This window comes from Ursus americanus, chromosome 6 (genome assembly GCF_024610735.1).
Source record: "Ursus americanus isolate L20-20 chromosome 6, mUrsAme1.1.p, whole genome shotgun sequence".
NCBI classification, from domain to species: domain Eukaryota; kingdom Metazoa; phylum Chordata; class Mammalia; order Carnivora; family Ursidae; genus Ursus; species Ursus americanus.
This window is the reverse complement of record NC_142132.1, coordinates 53,408,833-53,427,895: the sequence shown is the minus strand read 5'-3', so window position 1 is coordinate 53,427,895 and position 19,063 is coordinate 53,408,833. Positions and strand designations below refer to the sequence as shown.

The 19,063-nt window shown below is 53.1% G+C and overlaps 1 protein-coding gene across 8 annotated transcripts in view; it reads left to right on the top strand.

Annotated features, from left to right (window-relative positions):
- The window catches only part of CDH23 (cadherin related 23), a 404,613-nt gene that overhangs the window by 150,301 nt on the left and 235,249 nt on the right, over positions 1-19,063 (top strand). The gene's annotated exons all lie outside the window — the stretch shown is intronic.

Genomic DNA, 19,063 nt, shown 5'->3' with positions numbered 1-19,063 from the left:
CAGCTTTTTGTTCTGAGTGACCTGGTTCTTCCCAAGTTAGTAAGTGCTGGAGGGCAGAGTGAAGACTAGCAGATGGGATCCTTGGGCCTCTTGGAGAGCAGAGAAGAAGAAAAAAGGGTGAGAAAAAGCAAACTGGAGGCGAGGGCTGGCTGCATATTCCATCCCTACAACCGTCTCCGGCTTAAAGGGCCAGCCTCGTGCTTGTGGGGGTGGCAGTAGGATGAGGAGACAGCCTCAGCACTCATCAAAGTTACACTAGTTGGAGCTTTTCTTTTCCACCTGCCTTTATTATAGCTATTTTTACTCTAAGGTGAGAAGTTAATGTTCCTGATTTTTACCGGACTCTGGTCTCCGGGGCTGCCATAGACACAGGCGGGTGGATAAGAGTAGTGGAAAAAAGGGAGGCGGGGGGAAGAAATCAAGTCGAATAAACTCGCCTCACCCAGCCGACCGAGAGAGTGGACGGAAAACAACTTTAATAACAGGGGAAGCTTCCAGAGGTGGGAGCAGGCTGGTGAAATCAGGCCTAATCAGCCCTAGCAGGAGGGGTGCCAATCACCCCCAGCTCCACCAAGGGGAGGGCCACATGGAGAGGCTCAGAGCTGGGGGCAGCGGGGGCTGGACAGCGGGCAATCAGAGCCCTGGGAGCGGAGCCTGCCTGGGTCGGAGCCTGCCTGGGTCCTGGCCCCCACCCTCTCCTCTGGGTTCTGGCTATCAGGGTGGGAGTGCCAGCAGAGAGCTTAACCAGTGAGTGACCAGATGAAGGAGAGGCCCAGGGGCACAGGCATATTGCCCCCAACCCCGAACACCTTGCCCATATTCCAGCCTGAGTTGGGGTCACCAGTGCCACAGATAAGGCCCCAAGGGAAAGACCATTGACCACAGCTCTCTGGAGGGAAAAGATAGTGCTTCATTACCTTCTTCCAACTCTCTCCATCTTCAAAGGGAGTCCTGTCATTCTGAGTTGACTTCTCAGCCAGGCTGGCGAATGCTGTTCTAATTTCTTCATAGTTTGGGAGTCATTTTATGGCTAGATTCGCTAAATCTAGAGCAAGTAGGGGGTAGCCAGTGGCTAGGGTCTGGTATGCACTCATGACTGGCACACTGGCCTGTGTCAGCCTGGGGCCAGGGTCAGGGCTACCCCCCTCGCCACAGGGAGGGACTGGCAGCCTCCGCACACAGCCCGTAGCCAGAAGCACCAGATATGACAGCCGGAAAGCCACCTCCCTTCCCCTCCCCTCTCCTCCCGAGGCCTTCCGGGCTACAGATGCCTTCATCACCTCAGTTCCTCCCAGAAGGAAGAAAGGCAGCTGGCCGCAGAGAGGAGAGGTAGGATGGAGGCATGGGTGCCCGAGGCCGTATTTTCATACCCCAGGAAGACCTCCGCCAGCAGGGAAAGGAGGGGGGACAGGGAGGGGATGATAAAGCGTTGTCCTCAACAGAGAGGTCAGCGGCCTGGGGAGAACCCCAGGAGGCCGGTCAAATCCACCCTTGTGTTTCCACCGGAGTGCCTTGGCGCGTGTGCATCTGAGGCCGTCAGCTCCTTGGCCAGCACCGGCTGGTCCCCGGGGTGGGGGCTGCAGACGGGTGACTTCTGTTTGCCCCACTGGGGAACCTTATTCTCTAGGGCTCTGTGCCTTTTGCCTCAGTAACAGTTAGATGCCACGTGCCGCCTTCCTTCTCCCTGCGCTCAGTCAGCCCGTTCTTGAGGGCCTACTGTATGGGTCCTCAGAGCTGTGGACTTGGCTGAACAAAGCTGACAGGGTCCCTGCCTGCTGGCAGTGTCCACTCGTGGAGGAGACAAACAAACCCACACAGAAATCCGTGTCTGCTGGTGATGAGGGCCATGGAGAAAAATAAAGCAGGCACGGGGCTCTGGCAAGATCTGTGGCCAGGGAAGTCTCCGAGGACATCCAAGCAGAGGCATTGAGAGACTGAAGCACACACTGTCTCAGGGGTGATGACTCCAGACAGGGGCCGCCCGGCACCTCACAGCATCAGGGCCACACCAGGAGGGCTTCTGGAAAGGACTGGACACCAAGGGAAGCACCAGGGCCCAAACGTGGAGGGGTTTGGGGTCTCGGATAGCCGGGGTGTCCAGGCCTGCCTGTCTGACGACTTCTGGCCCTGCAGGCTCATGTCCCCCTGACCTGAGGGCTGTGGGGCTCTCGGACTCAAGGCAGGAAGATCCCAGCCTTCCAGCTCATATCCTCCCTCGTGCCTTCCCGCAGAGCCATGTCCTCCACCTCTTCAGCAGTGACCATGGCCTTCTTGCAGGCGCCCCTTCTCCGTGTTTACCTCAGCCAGCCACAACTCTGTCCAGTGTCTCCCCTCTGCCTTTAAAGCTCATGGGGACACTAGTGTAACAAAGGGGGGCATCCGTTGGTGCAGAGAACAGATATCGCATGGCTGCTATGGGCTAGGCAAGGGGCAGTCCGGGGAGGGGCTCTGGCGGCTCATAGGATGGACATCCAACCCAGGTTCAGGAATTAGGGAAGGCTTCCTGGAGGAGGTAATAACGAAGTTGAGACTGAAAATGCATAGGAGTGTACCAGTGTTTCCCCTGCACCTAGAACACTGCTTGATACCTACTGGGTACACAGTAATTAATTATTTGTTGGATGAATGGGTGAATGAGGAAGAATGTTCCAGGCAGGAAAATTGCATGAGGGCAGACCAGCAGGGGCCAGATCCAGGCAGTGATGGAGCTGGAAGCCAGAACTCAGGTTCAACATCTGCCTGTCACCGACACCCTCAGATTTCCTTCCCGACAGTACGGATCAGTGTACTTGATCACCCAGCAGAGTCTAGAATATTGGGGGTATTCAGTCAATGTTTGTTGAATGAATGCATGGGAGAGACTTTGGAGCTGGTGTCTCCCAACCGTCTCACCAGATAGGAGAATGAGGAGAGCGTCAGGAGAAGGATGCCGGGGGTGTCTCTCGTTCAACAAATGTTGTTCGGTACCAGCCACGTGCTGGGCCCTGGGGACACATCAGAGAGCAGAACCAGACAGGGCCCCCAGCCTCAAAGGGCTTGGTGGGGGAACATGTGGGAATTGAAGTGTCACATAATTATAAGATGAGATTAGAGCCCCCAGGAAAGTCCCAGGGGGCAAGCGTAGCCAAAACCTGAGCCAGACTGGGGGTCAGAGAAAGTTCTGGAGGAAATGGGATTCGGTTGAGATGTGAAGGCTGAGTAGGCATTAATGGGGGTGAGGATGAGGAAAGAATTCTGGTGGATAGACACACAGGTGGCTCAGAGGCAGAGAAGCACCCAGTTTATTTGAGGAGGTGAAAGAGGGCTGGAGCAGGGACAGGAGGGTCGGTGAAGGGAGGGGCTGGAGACCTGGGTGGGGCCGGGCCAAGCAGGGTCATGGAAGGGATTCTCTGACATTGATCTTAAGGCCAGCAGGGAGCCACTGGACAGTTGTCGGAGCAGGGGCAATGCAGTCAGATGACTGTTTCAAAGAGTTCATACCAGTTGCAGGTGGGGAGTGTAGGGGGTCCCCACTGCAGGACCCAGTCAGGAGGCCACTGCAGCAGTCCACGTGGGAGCTGGTGGTGAGCGGGGACAGAGAGCAGGGGACTGATGTGTGGGAGATGAAATTGCACGGAGGACTCTGGTTTCTGGCTTGGCAACTAAATGCAGAGGGAATGTATTACCAGTCACAGAGCCAGGGACACGGTTTCCAGGGGAGATTTAGAGTTTGTTCTTGGACCAGTTGAGTCTAAAAGCATCTTTGTGACATTCACGTGGAGTGGGCAGTGGCTTGTTCAGAACCCCTAGGGACCTCCAGGGAGGCTGGGGGTCCCTTGGCTGCTGCAGCTGGGGTTAAGGAGTGGGCCAGCCCGTCTGACCCCTGCCAGTAAGAGAAGCCAGAAGGGAGGCCCAGCAGGCTGGGGTCAGTCAGAGCCTGGCCACCACAGTCCAGCCTGCCCGGAGCCTGTCAGCTGCGTGGTGACGGAGTGCATCTCTCCGCACCAGAATAGATGTGAGCTTAGCAGTTGGCTCTAAGTGCTTTTTGCCCTGACGTGTGGAAATGAGCGCTCTGGGCAGCGGGAGGGCTGGGATGGGGGAGGGAGACCAGGGGATGGGAGCCACAGCCTGCTGGGGCCTGCTGCTTGCCTGAAGAAATACATGTTTCCCCGACAGCCACATCACAAACTGTCATCCTGGTGCCAGTTGGGGGGTGTTTGGGGGCAGAGAGGGGAGAGTGTGTCCGTGTGGGGGTGGTAATGGCCTGTGAGTATGTGCTCCAAAGTCCAGTGGTCTTGGAGGACAGGAATATCTCAAGGGCCAGGTAAAATGAAGAGAGACTGACAGTTTCTCCCCCTTCTTTGTCTTCCTGCGGCTAGCAAAGATCTTGGCCAGAGGCACCAACTGTCCACCAGGCAAGGGATTGAGAAGCGGGGGCAGCAGCATGTGGGATGGGCATTGAGCTGGGCTGGGAAGAGGCAATATAGAGCCCCTGGGGAACCAGAGGAAAACCCAGTGTGCACGTGCAGCCCCCGCGGAGATCTGTGGGGTACCATGCCAAGTCTGGCCAAGGACACAAGGACGAAGGAAGCAGTACAGCTCCCAGGGAAATACTTTGTGGTTGCCATTTCTTCTAAGCAAACAAGGGGACAGTTTTGTGGAATGAAGACCTCATGTAAGATCAGTGTGGAGCGGCTCTTAGTCACTGGCAAAGCCTAGTCCCATGGAGAGGTCTCTGCCTTCGCCACTTCTGTTGAGTGTAGGCTCCGCTCAGACAAAGCCTTCTGGGAGTTTTTGAGAAACCAGCTCTGAGCCTGGTGAGACCGCCCCTGTCTTGGCTTGGGAGAAGTGACAGCCTGCCTGCAATCACTGTAATTGATAGCTCATGAGGCAGAGACAGTATATAATTGTTCCACAAGTTTCAAGAGTGAGCGTAATTAGTGCAGTTAACAATCTTAGGTGATTAATTGGCTCATTCAGTACCAGTGTGAATGGGGGCAAACGTGAGCCAGAGAGGGAGCTGGAGTCCCCCAAACATCTAATTGTGGGCTGCGTGGCCCACTGCTAGTCCACAGTATATAGCCAAGTGACATTAACCTCCGACAGCCAGGATGCCTAGGGCTGGGGTGGAGGGCAGGGCATAGGGCAGGGGCCAACAGGGCTTGGCCATGTTAGCAATGTCTCACGGGTGGAGAAGCTGGATTTGGCTTCCATGTTGTCTAAACTGTTAGCCAAAGGTCAGAACACTGTTGTACACTGAAGTCAGACCAGCTGATTGATTCTCGTAGGCGGGGAGGGAGCAACTGATTCATGGAGGCCCAGACTCCCTGGGTTAGAGGGACCCCCCACGAGGTCATTGAACAAACCTCTTGGCTACCGAGCTGAACTGTTGGTCGGCATCCCCGTCAGAGAATGGATCCTATTTTAAAGTCCTCCAGGGAGAGATGTTCTAAAACAGGGATAGCAAACAGCTCTCAAATCACGTGTCAACACCAGTCGATGGCTAGAAGCTGCTTAGAGCCCTGGGCTGGGAATCCCGAAGCTGCGGAACAGCGCTGTGATCTCTCCACACAGTCTGCCCTGCGTGCAGAATGGAGGCAAGGCAGCCTGTGTGCCAAGGATTTGGAGAACTCAAACCCACCCGAGTCCCCCAGGCCCGTCTGATGCTTTCCCCCACTGTGGTTTCCTGGGGCCTCCCTTATTGCCAGAAATCTTGGCTTCAGCTGCAGGGAACGGAGAGGGGCTGAGGAACGCCAGGATGGTAGCTGTAGACCCAGCTCGTTGGTCTCCTGCTGGCCCCTGTGCGATTACAGCCCGAAGCCCTGAGCAGGGGAATAGAGAGTGAGTAGGGATTGGCTTACCAGGGTCATGCCGGCTATACCTGTCTCCCCCAGGACGCTGACCCACCAGGCATACAGCAATTCTCCCTGGAAAGAGCCTGCGTATTGGGAGCTCGGGGGCCAGGCGGAGCTGAGTCCCAGGCTTGGCCCTTCCTCGCTCAAGTCTGAGCTCTCAAACCCTATTTAGTGCCCTTGACCATGGGGTAAATGGATAAAACTTCCAGCACAATGCCGGTCATTGGGCACCTGGATTCTGTCCCCAGGACCCTCCAAGGCTTGAAGACCAATCTGACGTGGGGAACCTTTGGCAACAGATAGCTCTAGGCCTGCACCCATTCCTCAAGCCAGGCTCCACCCCCGGCCCTGCTGCTCTTATTCTTTCCCCCAACCCCCCTCCTCAGGGACAGAGATTGTACACTGGGCGTGCTGGATTTGGGGGACCAACTCCCATCACACCCCTGACATAGTCACTAAGCCTGGGGCAGGGCTCGGGGGAGTGGGGTTGTCTGGGGGTTGAGGTGGGAGGAGGAAAGAGAGGAAAAGCAGATGCAGAGAAGTCTGGAAGAGGCTTTCCCCTTTCAGTACCGCAGAGCCAGCCCCGCGCGGCCGCCTCCCCCAGCCAAAAGGCAGCAGAAAACATACACACATATTTGCAAGCTACAGTACAAACGAGCGGTAAACCTAATGATTCGTGATTATTATTTGAAGGGTCCCACTGTTACAGATTTATTTGTCATTTCTTGTAATAACACCAACGGTAATGAATTCATTTGTATTAATGTGAGTGTCACGCGGACTTCCGTCGAAATTCCGCATTAATTAATGTACCATTAAAACAAAGTGTCGCCCAATTAATATCAAATGGAGGTAAGGCTGCCAGGGTCCTCTTCATCTGGGTTTCATTTGTAATTCATGGTATTAGCACCCCTGCCTAATGAAAGTCATTTGCAATTCCTACCCTCCGTCATCACTCTTACTTCTCTTACTTCCCGCGGGAAGGCCGGTGTGCCCTAGGAGCCGGCAAGCCCTTCAGTGGGCACCCTGGGGCCAGCAGGAGCGGAGCTGGGGAGCTCTCTGTTTCTCCGTAGAAATCGGTCTCCACATTCGTAATTCCCGGAGGGGCTTGGGGAGACCTTGGGAATGTCCTAACCAGGTTGGTCATCCGCTTGAAGTACCCAGGCAGTGTGTGGAGCCACTTTCTGTGGGTTCTGTCAGGGAAGGGGAAGCTGGTTTGTGCCTTGGTCAAGTCCCATCTTCACAGATGAGGCCGTGGCTACCCTAAGACTGCCTTTCCCGAGGCCGAGCAGAGTGCTTCGGGGACTCGGGGTCTCCATCTTTTCTCGGGGTCTGTCTAGAGTGGACTTTCTCTTGGGCTTTGTGTGCCAGGACTTCTGACTGTCCCTCAAGCCAGTGGTGGAGCCCGTGTGCCTTGGTCTACCAGGCACAGAAGACTACAGAACGGGACCCGCTTGCCGTGTTCCTCCCACATGTCCCTCAGAGGGCACCCATCTCCCCAGATCTGTGGAAACACATGCTCCATCCCACCCCAGCCTTTACAGCCCTCGTGGTCCCCTACCATGGGAAAGTTCCCAAGGACAGTGGAGCGGGGTATCTTCCTTCCGCAGAGGTGTTCCTTGGGTGTCTGGGCCTCCCTGGGCCATCTTTACCCAAGCAGGAGAATGTCATCTGTGTGACCTCCGTCACGTCCCCTCCCCTCTCTGGGTCTCAGCTTTCTCATCTGTAGAGTAGTGGCTGGGGCGGCAGTGCTCCACCCCAGAGGGACCTGACAAGTCCTCTGGGAATCGAAAAACCCAGTGGCTGGGGTGGGCTGGCACTGATTTTGTTTCAAAGCTCCCCAGTTATCTTGCTGTGCAGCCCAGGGAGTGAGGCCCTGGCCTGGGTGAGTCCTCAAGTCCTTGGAAACCCCAACAATTCCAGTCTCTTTCTACCTCTTGGCTCTGAAGCCATTCCCCAGCACTAACACCTCCCCCCAACCCCAGGGCCAGTGAGTTTCCACAGCCACCCTCTCTCTCTCCAGCCCTCATCAGCCCTCAGCTCCCCTACAGCCATGTGTGCACACCCCCCTCCCCATCCCCACTGCCTGTCCGCCCTTAAGCCCCTAGGCTCCAGGTGACAGGTTCCACTTATCGCGTCATACCGCCCAGCAACAGTAGCCACTGGGATCGGGATCAGGGATCTAAGAGGGAAAACCCGCACCAGGCCTAACCTACTCCTCATGCCTGCCCAGGCCTCTGCTGCCTCCTTCATCCACCCCTTCAGAAAGCACGCCCCAGCTGGGGACAAAGGGGCACACTGGTGGGTGGAGCCTGAAAGGGGGGGAGGAGAGATGAGCCGAAGTTGTATTGCTTGAGCTGTCTCCTTATTCAGAATCCATTTATTAGCCTCAGCTTCCCATAGATGTAAGGCCTGCCCTAAGGAGATTTGCATATTCATTTTGTTTAACATGATTCATCATCATGCAGGGGAATGAATTTGGGGGCTGGGAGATGGAGCCCCATTTGTGAGCCATGGAGCTGTGCACAGAGAGCTCAGGGTACCAGTGGAGGCACGACACACCCGGTGGGCTCCACTGGGACACAGATGGGGTGCATGCCACTAGGAAGGTTCCCCCTGGCCTTTTATCCAGACCTTTTGTCTCTGCAGAGACCAGAGCAAGGACCTCAGCCTTCAGAAGCATCCCCTTCCCTTCCAGACCTCTCCACCAGAAGTAATGTTTGCGAAGCACTTTACAGTTTATAGACTCTTACACCCACGCCAAGAGGTAACAACAATATGACAGAGCCTAAAAACACCTGTTTTGCACTAAGTACTCCTCATGCATTATCTTCTGTAAGCCTCACGATAATCAGTGAGACAAGTTTTCTTAGTATGCCCATCTCACTGAAGGAAACTGGGGTTCAGAGAGGTTGCCTAACTTCCCTGAAGTCACACAGCAAATAAGGGCTGGAACTGGGACTCAAACCACAGTTTCCCTGTTGGTTTTGCTCCTTCAAAGCCTCCCTTTATTATGTTTGTCTTCCTCCGCATAAATGACCACATGTAATTGCTCATGACCATAGTTCTGCCGGAGCGATGAAGAGTATGAGTGTGCGCTATGTTATCCGATAAATGTGTTTGGGATCAAAGGATGGAAGAAGCTGACTGCTCCTGATAACTCACTCTCCCACTTCCAGCCCCTTCCTGGTGACCTCTGACACCTGTCAACTTCGGAACCTGGAACCTCGGATGACCTAAGTCATTCCGTGGCAGCCTCCTTAAACGTCATCGGGAGGCCCTGGCACTTAGCCAGAATGCCAGGGTCCCAGTTTCTCAAGGTCATCTTGGCCATCTGCCTGCGTCCTAGACCCTGGTACACTTTGCTCGCTTGTCACTGAGAATAATATAGCATGGTGGGTAGGAGCTTGGGCCCTGGAGCAGCCTGTCTGGGTGCAAATCCCCGGATTCCTGCTTATTACCACATGGCCTTAGACATCTGGAAAAGGGGTGGTAAAAGTGTCTGCTTCAAGGTTTCCACGAGGATTGTACAATATAATGTGTGGAAAGTGTTTAAAACAGGGTCCGACATATAGGCTGTCTTCAGTAGATGTGCGTTATTACCTTAGACCCATGGAAGTCTTTTTCTTATCTAAAAAAAAAAAAAAAAAAAAATCCCAGGAGACTCCTTGCATCTACTGATTGCCATCTTCCAGAATCTACCAAGTCTCAAAACCACCTCATGCCTCAGCTGAACCCTATTTGTGTCTGGAACTCAGCCGCCTGCAGTCCTGGGCTCAGGGACAGCGTCCTAGCACCCAGACAACCCAGCTTCTGGACTCCAGGGGAGCTTTTTAGAGAGGACTCTTCTATAGGTCACATCATACCTTTCCCTAGTTGTTTTTTTAACTTGTCTACTTCCGCAGAAGATGGTGATTTTTATTTTGACCTTTGAGTTTTCAGAGTACTTTCTGCACTGTTAGCTTGTTTGATCTCCCCTGCAGCTCTATGTGGGAGGCAGTACAGGAATTGCTATACCCATTTACCAGGTGGGAAAACTGAGGCATCAATCAGTGTTTGCATTAATGCTCTGTGACAACAGAGAAGGAAGTCCTGTGGATTGTTATGGGCAAGACAGAACGTGACCCAGCACTTGAGGATTGTTTCTGGACTTTTTTCTTTTTTTTGTTTCCAGTCAGGCCAACAGGCATGGGGAGTAATCATCACCTAATGGAAGCTTCCTGGTCTCCAGAAGCTGGTTTCTAAGTCCCTGCTGGGGGAGGGAGGTGGGGAGGCTCCCAGGAGCCAATCAGCCTAACTCTCAGGTTGGGGAAGGGTGGGAGAGTAAGGCTGAACACTGAGGTCTGGAACCCCGCACCTCCGCTCTCACTCCTCCCACGCCACAGAGAGAGAAGTTGAAGCCGGTTCCCTGAGGGAGGGGGTGGCGCTGCCTGGTGTTGAAAGCTGCATGTTGCAGGGACTGGGGCTCCCCCACCATGGTGGCCCTTCTGTCTCCTTCTCTCTGCATGTGGCCTTCAGCCGGCCGCTGGGCTGGTCAGCCAGCGGTGCACTGTCCAGGAGGCGTCCTGCTCTGTGCTGCCACGTTCTCCCTTCCTCAGCTCCTGCGGGTCAGTGAGTGAGAGGGTGTCGAGGGTGGTGTCTGGGAGAGGGCGGGTCATGGACAGCCCTGGAACGTGGTGCTAATGGGAGGTGGCACTTGGTGGCGGAGGGGACTGTCTTGGAACTCTGTGACCACTCGTTATACAGGAAGGTCACAGGGCTGGGCTGGGCTTGCTGCAGTGAAGGGTGAGAAAAATTGCCTGGGGTCTCCTTAAATCTCTGAATTAGGAGGAGCTGGGGCCATTTCACAGTTGAGGATCATACCTAGCTCTAAAAAGCAAGCTTCTGAGAAGAAGGGAAGGAGGCCCCAAGTGTCTCTTGGATGAGGCTTCTTCTCCCAGTCCTGCACACGCAGTGTCTTGTGAAGGCCATGGCCCATGTGTGGGGGGCAGGGAGAGAATGTCTCAACCCCAGCCTGGGCGCATGTGCCTAGAAGCCCAGGGAGCCAACAGACATTTCTGGGAAGGGAGTGTCCATCTCTGTGTGCCGGACGGTGATGCCTGCTCTCCAGGGAAACTATCCGAAGGAATTTGGTGGGAAAGACAGCGCCGTGAGCAAAGGCTAGAGGTGGGCCCACACTCTGGGGGCTGCCAAGTAGAACAGTCCAACTGAAGCAGAGGCTCTCAGTGGGGCAAAAATGAAAGATGAGTGTAGAGAAGGAAGCTTTGGTCAAACTGCAGTGATGTTCGACGTCCAGGAAACCTTGCCTTGGAGGGAAAAGGAGCCAGTGATGGTGTCTGAGAAAGAGAACAAGATGGGAGAGCCATGCTTTAAGGCAGTGACTTTCTGGGATCAATTACAGGGTCATGGCCGAAAGAGAGGAAGGGCTGCAGTGGGCCAGCCATGGGGAGATACATTTTTTCCACCTTTCTATTAATTTTTATCAAGGTCATGGTTGCACGAGTGGAAAAGTCAAAGAGTAAAGCTAGGTTTATGATAAAAACACCCTTTCCCCTTCCTGATTTCCCTGAGACAACCTCTTTCAACTGCTGATAGTTACCTTCTTATTTCCAAATCGCATGCATACACATTTTTCAGTTTTAGACATTGTCGCTTTAGACATTGACTTCTAGCTCTGAAGGGTGAGAGGCACTTTTACCCCACCCTTGACCTCGTCTTTGCTGCACGTGCACACACCCCCGTCACGTGCTCCACCTATCCCCCCAGCTTAACCGTAGCTCGCACAGCATTTAGTGAATACAGCATCGTGCTGGTGCAAATATTACTCAAGCTGATACAGCATGTTCCTTAATTATATTTCCTTTTCTGTTTTTTGTAGGATTAATAATTACCACCTTTTTGTTTGTTTGCTTAGAGTTCTGTGAAGCTATCACTTATTCTAAATAGTCGGACATAATTAAGTACCTCCTCTTGGTCTATTAAAAGTATACTGATTTTTTATCAGTTTGTATTTCTCTTGGCAACATTCACCTTGGAGCGTCCATCTGCCTGCTCTAGTCCAGTTTGGCTGCTCTTCTGGAGGCTGAGTGGTGAAGAGGCCTGTGTGGAATAGGCATGGGGGAGGGGGGGATAGGGGAATCACCCAGTGAATTTCTTTGTCTCTTTCTACATGGTTCCCATATTTTCCTTTTGGGGTTACACCCTCAGGTTGGTGGGAGAACACCCTTCAGTAATTTCCTAAAAAGAGATTCATGGGAATTTTTTTTTTTACTCTGTTTGAAAAAATGTGTTTATTCTATATGCATATTTGTTGATAGTTTGGCTGGGTATAGAATTCTAGAATGAAATAGTTTTCCTCGTAATGTGACATCATTTCTCCTTTGCCTATAATGTTGCTGTTAAGAACTTCTGTGTCATTTTGGTTCCTGACCCGTTGAGTGTAGTCTTTTGTTTTCTCTCTGAAAATGTCTGAGATTTTTTTTTTAAAGACTCTGTGTTTGGAAACTTCGTAGTTCTAAGCCTCAGTGTGGATCTCTCTTCCAAACACATAGTGGCCTTTTTCCATCTGGAAACATGTCCTCCAGATCTGGGAGATTTTCTTACCTCTCCTCCCAGATAATTCCCTTTCCTTCCCTTACCCTGTTTCGTCTCTCTGGACCCCCTATTAGTTGGGTGTTGGATCTTCTGAACTGCTTCTCTGATTTTCTTATTTTTCTCCCCTATTCTCCATCTCTTTAAGTTTTGTCCTACTTTTGGAGAAATTTATCTTCCAACTCTTCTGTTAAGTTTTTCATTTCTACTATCTCTTCCTCTTGGAATATTCTTATTTCAGAGATGCTATGTCTTGTCTCTCTAAGGATGTCAAAGATACTTATTTTTGTTATTCCTTCCCACTGCCCCCCCACCCCCATCTCTGTCTTTCACATTAGAGGCTCCTCTCAGATGTTTCATGACCCGTAGTTGATTGTTTATATTTAAGCTTAGTTGACATTTAGCCAGCTAGAAGCCTGCTGTGTGTTAGGGCAGGGCAAGGTGGAGTGCTGTTGTTGACCAGTGGACTTCACCATGGGTGATTAGGTGAGGACCTCGCTGTTTCTTTTCAAGAATTCTACCATGTTAACATTTGTGTTTATCTTTCTCTTGGGCCAGTTTCCCTATTTCCTGCCTGGCTGTCAGTCTTCAGGAGGCTGACTGGCTAAAGAGGCCTGATCAGGGATGGGAGTAGAGGGGAGAAGCAGATTTTCATTTAACCTCCCTGTTTTCAGTGCCTCGTCCAGAGCCCGACTAACTCAGTGCCTCAAGAAAGTAAACCTCCTGTCTTCACAAATCGGGGAAGGCATTTGGGAGTCTGACTCCTCTTTAAAGATTTGCAGTTGGTCTTCCTGGTTTTAGCCTCACCTGGCGTCTCCAGCTCCTGAGATTTTCCAGGGTTCTGAGTCCCCAGCCTGAGCCTTGGTCTGCCCCCTCTTTCCTGAGGCAGTCTCAGTTCCATCTGTTTCCAGTTTCCAGGATTTTGTCAGCATCTCTCATCTGCTGTTGCCTCCTCTCCTGTTCTTTTTGTCCTTGTGGATCTATGCATTTTTAATTTTCGTATTGTCATTTTGGTGAGGGGTTTGGACAAAAACAGAAATAAATGAATGTGTTCAATCTGCTCTGTTGAATGGGAAATCCCGATTCTGTTAAAACATTTATTGAATGCCTTCTGTGTGCTAGTGACAGCACTAGGTGTCACCGCAGGGGTGGCCAAGGTAAATAACAAAGAGAAAAGGAAGGACTGGGGGCATATGGAAGGAAGAATTGATAGGTACAGGTGCCTGATGAAGAACGGGGGGCAAGAGAGAGGGGCAAGGGGCGCCTGGGTGGCACAGTGGTTAAGCGTCTGCCTTCGGCTCAGGGCGTGATCCCGGTGTTACGGGATCGAGCCCCACGTCAAGCTCTTCCGCTGGGAGCCTGCTTCTTCTTCTCCCACTCCCCCTGCTTGTGTTCCCTCTCTCGCTGGCTGTCTCTATCTCTGTCGAATAAATAAATAAAATCTTGAAAAAAAAAAGAGAGAGAGGGGCAAGTCCAAGATCACTCTGGTAGGTGAAGACCCTCGCAGACACGGAGAAGTCAGGAGGGGCCGTAAGTCAGCACTTTAATGCGTGTCTTCCTGGGATTCAGAAGGGGCAGTACACAGCGGGGGGCCGAGAAGGAGGGAGAGACTCAGCGGTGGGAGAGCACTGAGCCGGCTCTAAGAAGTGGAATAGCTGGGAAAGTACTCGACTCATGTCAGGGTGTGTGGGACTCAGAGCTCAGGCTTTTGGGGCTCCTTCTGCCCACAGAGCCGGTGCCTCCACCTGGCAGCCTGCCCGGCTCTCCAGCAGACCCAGCACATTTTGGAGTCTCACGCACATCATCCAACAGAGAGCAGACGCTAATGGAGAGAAGAGATGTTGCGAGATGATCTCTCCCTGACTCTGCAGAGGGAGGTGCTGGAGAGTGTGCTGTATGCATGCGGGCGTGTGCACGAGCTGGCGTGCCCGCCCTCTCCCTGACTGACTGGGGCCACCTGAGACAGCCATCGAGGCCTGGTGGGTACTTGCCTCTCCACATTCCCCTCAGAGCACTGTTGCTCTCTTTGGACCTGCTCTCAGCTGGAGCCCACATGCTCTTTCTTGCCTCTTTGAGAAAGAAATATAGCCCACATCTCCCACAGCCCCCATTTCTCCCCCTCCCTAAGCTGGAATGCCACAAAACCTCTAAAACTTTACATTTGGAATGACACCCTCCCCAAGAACCCAGTAGCAGGCCCCTGCCTCCAGAGTCACCAGAGAAGTGACACCTGCTTTGGCATTCCATGGAAACTAAAACACGGGTGCCCCTCCCTTTGCCCCAGGAGCCCCCTTGTCAGAGAGGCCTTTACTTCTGACTCGACTTCTTGACATGGTGGGAGCCCATTTCCTGATTCCCAGTGGAAGTGTGCAAATTTTGAGATGCTCTCTTCCTTCTGAATTTTTGGGGCGGCTTAAACTCCCCATTAGCACTCCCTTCTCTATGCAGACTACCTGGAGCCCCCCGTCTTCAGCCCCCATGTCACCCCAGCCTTTCCAGAGAGGAAAGTGAATGAATCAGCCCTGCTTGAGCAGGGGCCCTGAGCCCACTCTCCACCCTCTCTTTGGGGTCCCTGAGGTCTGGGGACACAGAGGTGACCTGAACTTGAATCCTAATTCCACCACTTATTTACAAGCTGTGTGACTTGAGACGGGTTGCTCCATTTCTCTGAGCTTTCAACTCCCGCCCCCCCCAAAAGGAAGGGATGAGATAAGATTTGTTGACCCCCCCCAGGCCTGAGGGTACAGAATTGAGCCCCCCCCAACCTGGCCTCGGGGGCCCAGCAGCCCAGCCTCTGAGCAGCACACGCGCGTTCCAGGAGCGTCTGTTCCCAGCTCAGATCCACTGAGGTGCCTGCACCTTGTCAGAACTCCATCTGTCAGGAATTTATTACTAATGCATTTTATAACAGGCTTTATAATAAGATATTAAAGACTGTGGCGGCATCCAGCAAGCATTCCATAAATATTAATAACGCCTTTAGAGATGGCACCTACGGTGGAAATGGTAGGGCTTGTTGCGGAGTTTTGGTCAAGGATACAGAATAAATCGAATTGAGGAGGGTACACAGTGAAGATGAGCGGGGATGGGGTGCTTCTCCTCTTTCTCCTATCTTCCTTTCTCTTGGCGCTGCGAACTTTTATGCTTCTTTTCCTTTCTTTACAACTTTCCCTCTGCAGTGTCTTTCTCTTCCTTCTAGTTCCTTCCTCCCTCTTTCCTTCCCTCTCTCTTCTTGTGAGTGCTCTCCCGCTCACCCCCATCTCCCTCTGCTCCCCAGTTCTGCCCTTTCACCATCCCCTCCTATCTTCCTTTGTCCCTGACGCCCAGTCACCTTCTTCTCCCTCCCCCACCCCCTTCCTTACCCTCCCTCTCCTCCTCTCTGTCTGTCAGGCCATCTTCCTCCCTTCTGCCTGCACCCCCACCGTTCCAGTGAGCACCCCGAGCCACCTCTGTAGAAGCCTGGAGTGTAATGTAACTCACACTGCATGTGAGAAGTGAGCTATTTATCATTATTATTAACGAACAAGATCCCTTGCACAGCAGAACTTTCCCAGAGTCTATTCCCTTGTCACCCCAGGAGTAGCAAAAAGATTTATTTGTCTCTGAATTGCACAGGGTGGCCCATTTACAGCAGGTCCATCAGAAGTGATGTGGAGCTTAAACGGGAACTGGAAGAGGCAGGGGCCTGCCCTGTCTGCGACCTGCCCAGAGGGGATCTCCTCTGAGAGAATCCACCTGGCAGGCCTGCGGTTTGCAGGGGTTGATGCCAAAATGCTGCTCCCCGCCTCCCAGGAGGCAGGGGCCCGGGTGTTTGGGAAGATTTCCCTTGAAAGGGCCCAGAAGCTCTGGGGGAGTGGGCAGGACTGGGCAAGGGGAGGAATGGCCATGGAAGAAGGGGTGCTGGGAGCAGAATTGGGGCAGAGAAGCAGGCCAAGAGGCCTGGAACCTTTCCTCCAAAGACCAGCTGCTCCTTTTCAACAAGAAGCTGGACTCAGAGCCAGTTTCCACCATAAATTTGCAGGGAGAAGTTCCTAGAATGGGGCAGCCCACCTCAGCTGAAATGGGCCTTTTGGCCCTGCCTCTGCAGCCCAGGCCCACCCTGGCAACGGTTCTGTAGACCCCTGAGCCCCAAGCCTAGACACCAGAGGGGTACCTCCCAGGTGGGCAGAGCCGAGCTTTGTAGGGCATCCCTCCCCAGCCTGTCTTGACACTGCTGGTGTCAAGCAGTGAACGAGCTGTCCCCTGCCCACCCCTGCCACCCCCACATTCATGCTGATCACTGCAGTGACCTGACTGGATTTGCATGTTAAAAGGAGTGTCTGGGGACACTTTAAAAAGAGAGGGAGCCAGCATTCGTTCATCTAGGCTGTTTTATTCTTCTCCCCCTTATTACCTCCCTTGCCCCCAGCAGTCTAGGAGCAGTAGAAGGGAGCTTTGCTCTCTGTGGCCCAGCCGGGGCATTAAAAGGACGGAATCCCAGCAGGCAGGAGTCAGGCTGAGCCCGGGGCAGAGCTGCAGGAACGAGGAAGCCTTGCCTGGGGCTGGATGCATTCTGGGGGTACCGTGGGGGAGGAAGGAGCCGAGACTCTGGAGGACAGTGTCAGCCAAGGGGGTAGCCATAGGAAGGACAGCCCAGATGGGGTCTCTGCAGCCCAGCCAGCGACAGGAAGTGAAGTCCAGACAGGACCTGTGAAGACCAGGGCAGGGCAGGCTCTCAGAGGGGCTTGTCTCTGCTTTTCTCCCGCACTGTGCTCCATTACCATCACCTCAGCGGGGCTTCCTCGGCCCACCCGTGGCGTCTCTGCCTGTAAATGTTGGCTTCTCTGTGGCGCTCGGCTGGTCATGCTGCCCACTCCAGCCCTAACCAGATAGCAAGAACCTTCTTTTTCAAGTCCAGAAGTCCTTTTCAAGTCTTTTTCAAGTCTTTTTCAGATCCAGAAGATGGAGTTAACGGGCCAGGCCCCGTCTGATTGGCCTCTTTGAGTCAGGTGATTACCCCTGGGCCAATCAGATGTGGCCTACAAACTTGGCTGCCTAGACCCTCCGCTTGAGTGGAACTGTGGGTAATAAGAGCATCTTTCCTTGGGAAGTGTGGGCAGGGAGGCAGTGGTTAGCGTCTCTGGGCAGCGTGAGTAAAGCGCTCTATATAGGACAAGGCATCACATTTGCGGTCGTGGCTCTGCCATTCACCACCTGGGAGACCTAGAGCTGGGCACAGTCCCTCGCTTTTATCATCAGTCATCTGGGGAGACAGGACTGGATAATCCCCAAGGCTCCTTCCTGCTCCTCCACTCAAGCGGTCCCTGAGTGGTGCCCCGTTGGCCCGGCCTCCGCGTTCAGGAGCTGCCTCCAGAAGCCCTTCCCACGACCTCCTCTCTCAGGCCCTCCAGTCCCACAGGGGAAGGTCTCCCAAAGTTCCCGCACCCTGAACCCCTCTGCAGCAGCCGTGAACTCATCAACAGAGATGGTCTCTTTCTGAATTTTAAAATGCCCATTTGTCTAAGTTCATGATAAAGAGCTTGATTGGCTGTTTTTAATACCCCCCTTTAAATAGAGCTCATCTCACGCTGCTTGTGATGGTACTTTATTACCATAATAATAATTGCAACGACCATTTATTGAGTATTGCTCAATATTGCTGTGTGCCTGGCTCGGTGAGAAGTTTTTTTTTCCCCCTACACCTTGTCTCTCATAATTTTTTTCACAACCCTGGGGGAAGGTACTATTAACAGCTCCATTTTTACATTTTCCTTTACACAGGGAAACTGAGGCTGGGAGCATATGTTTGAGGTCTCCAGCCAGTAAGTGGAGAGGCTCGGACTCAAACTTAGGGAGTCTGACTCAGGCCATGTGAGCCACCAAGTTTTACTGCCTACAGCATACTCGGAAGCCCAGATACCCCTGGCACCGTAGAGGAAATCTGCTTGCGTGGAAAGTGTAGACCTTTAAAGAGGCGCGTCTGCACATTTGCATGAAGCGGCAGCTGGGTGCCTGGAGAAGCCCCCCAGGATAGGTGCCAATGAGCGCCCCCCCCATATCCCTGATAGAGCATGGCGCCCAGGACCTGAAATGCGGGAAGTCAGCAGTCTTTTCTCTCCAATGGCTTGTCCCTTCCAAGTATATGAATGGCTCTTTGCCAGGCCCATTTAAAACCTTTTCTAAGTTATGCAGAAATTAAATGGGTTTTCACTGCAGGGCATGAGACATAATCTAAGAAGGTCAGACACAGGACCATTCCTTCTTTTCCCCCTTTTCCCCTGTCTTCTTGGATCTTGCTTTTAAATTGTCTGATCAGTTGCCCAGAGAGCCTTTGCCCCGGACCATGAGGTACGCATGGGTGAGATGTCCCCTCCTCCCCGAGGCAGGGGGCCGGAGAGCTGACATTCTCGAGGGAGCCATCCCTCTCCTCTGGGCACTGGCTCCTTGTGGGGAGTGGTCTGAAGTGCTGTCGAGCTCCCTCCCAGGGGGCTGCCTGCTCAGAAATCAGGACATGTCCATCCCTCTCATGGCAGAAACCCCAGGCCCTGTTGGAATGTTTTGTTCTGGAGTGTGGGGCTGACTCACGTGCTCACGTGCGATGTGCATATAGGACTCGAGGGGACAGGGGGACCGTGGGAGAACCGTAGTTGAGCTCAGAG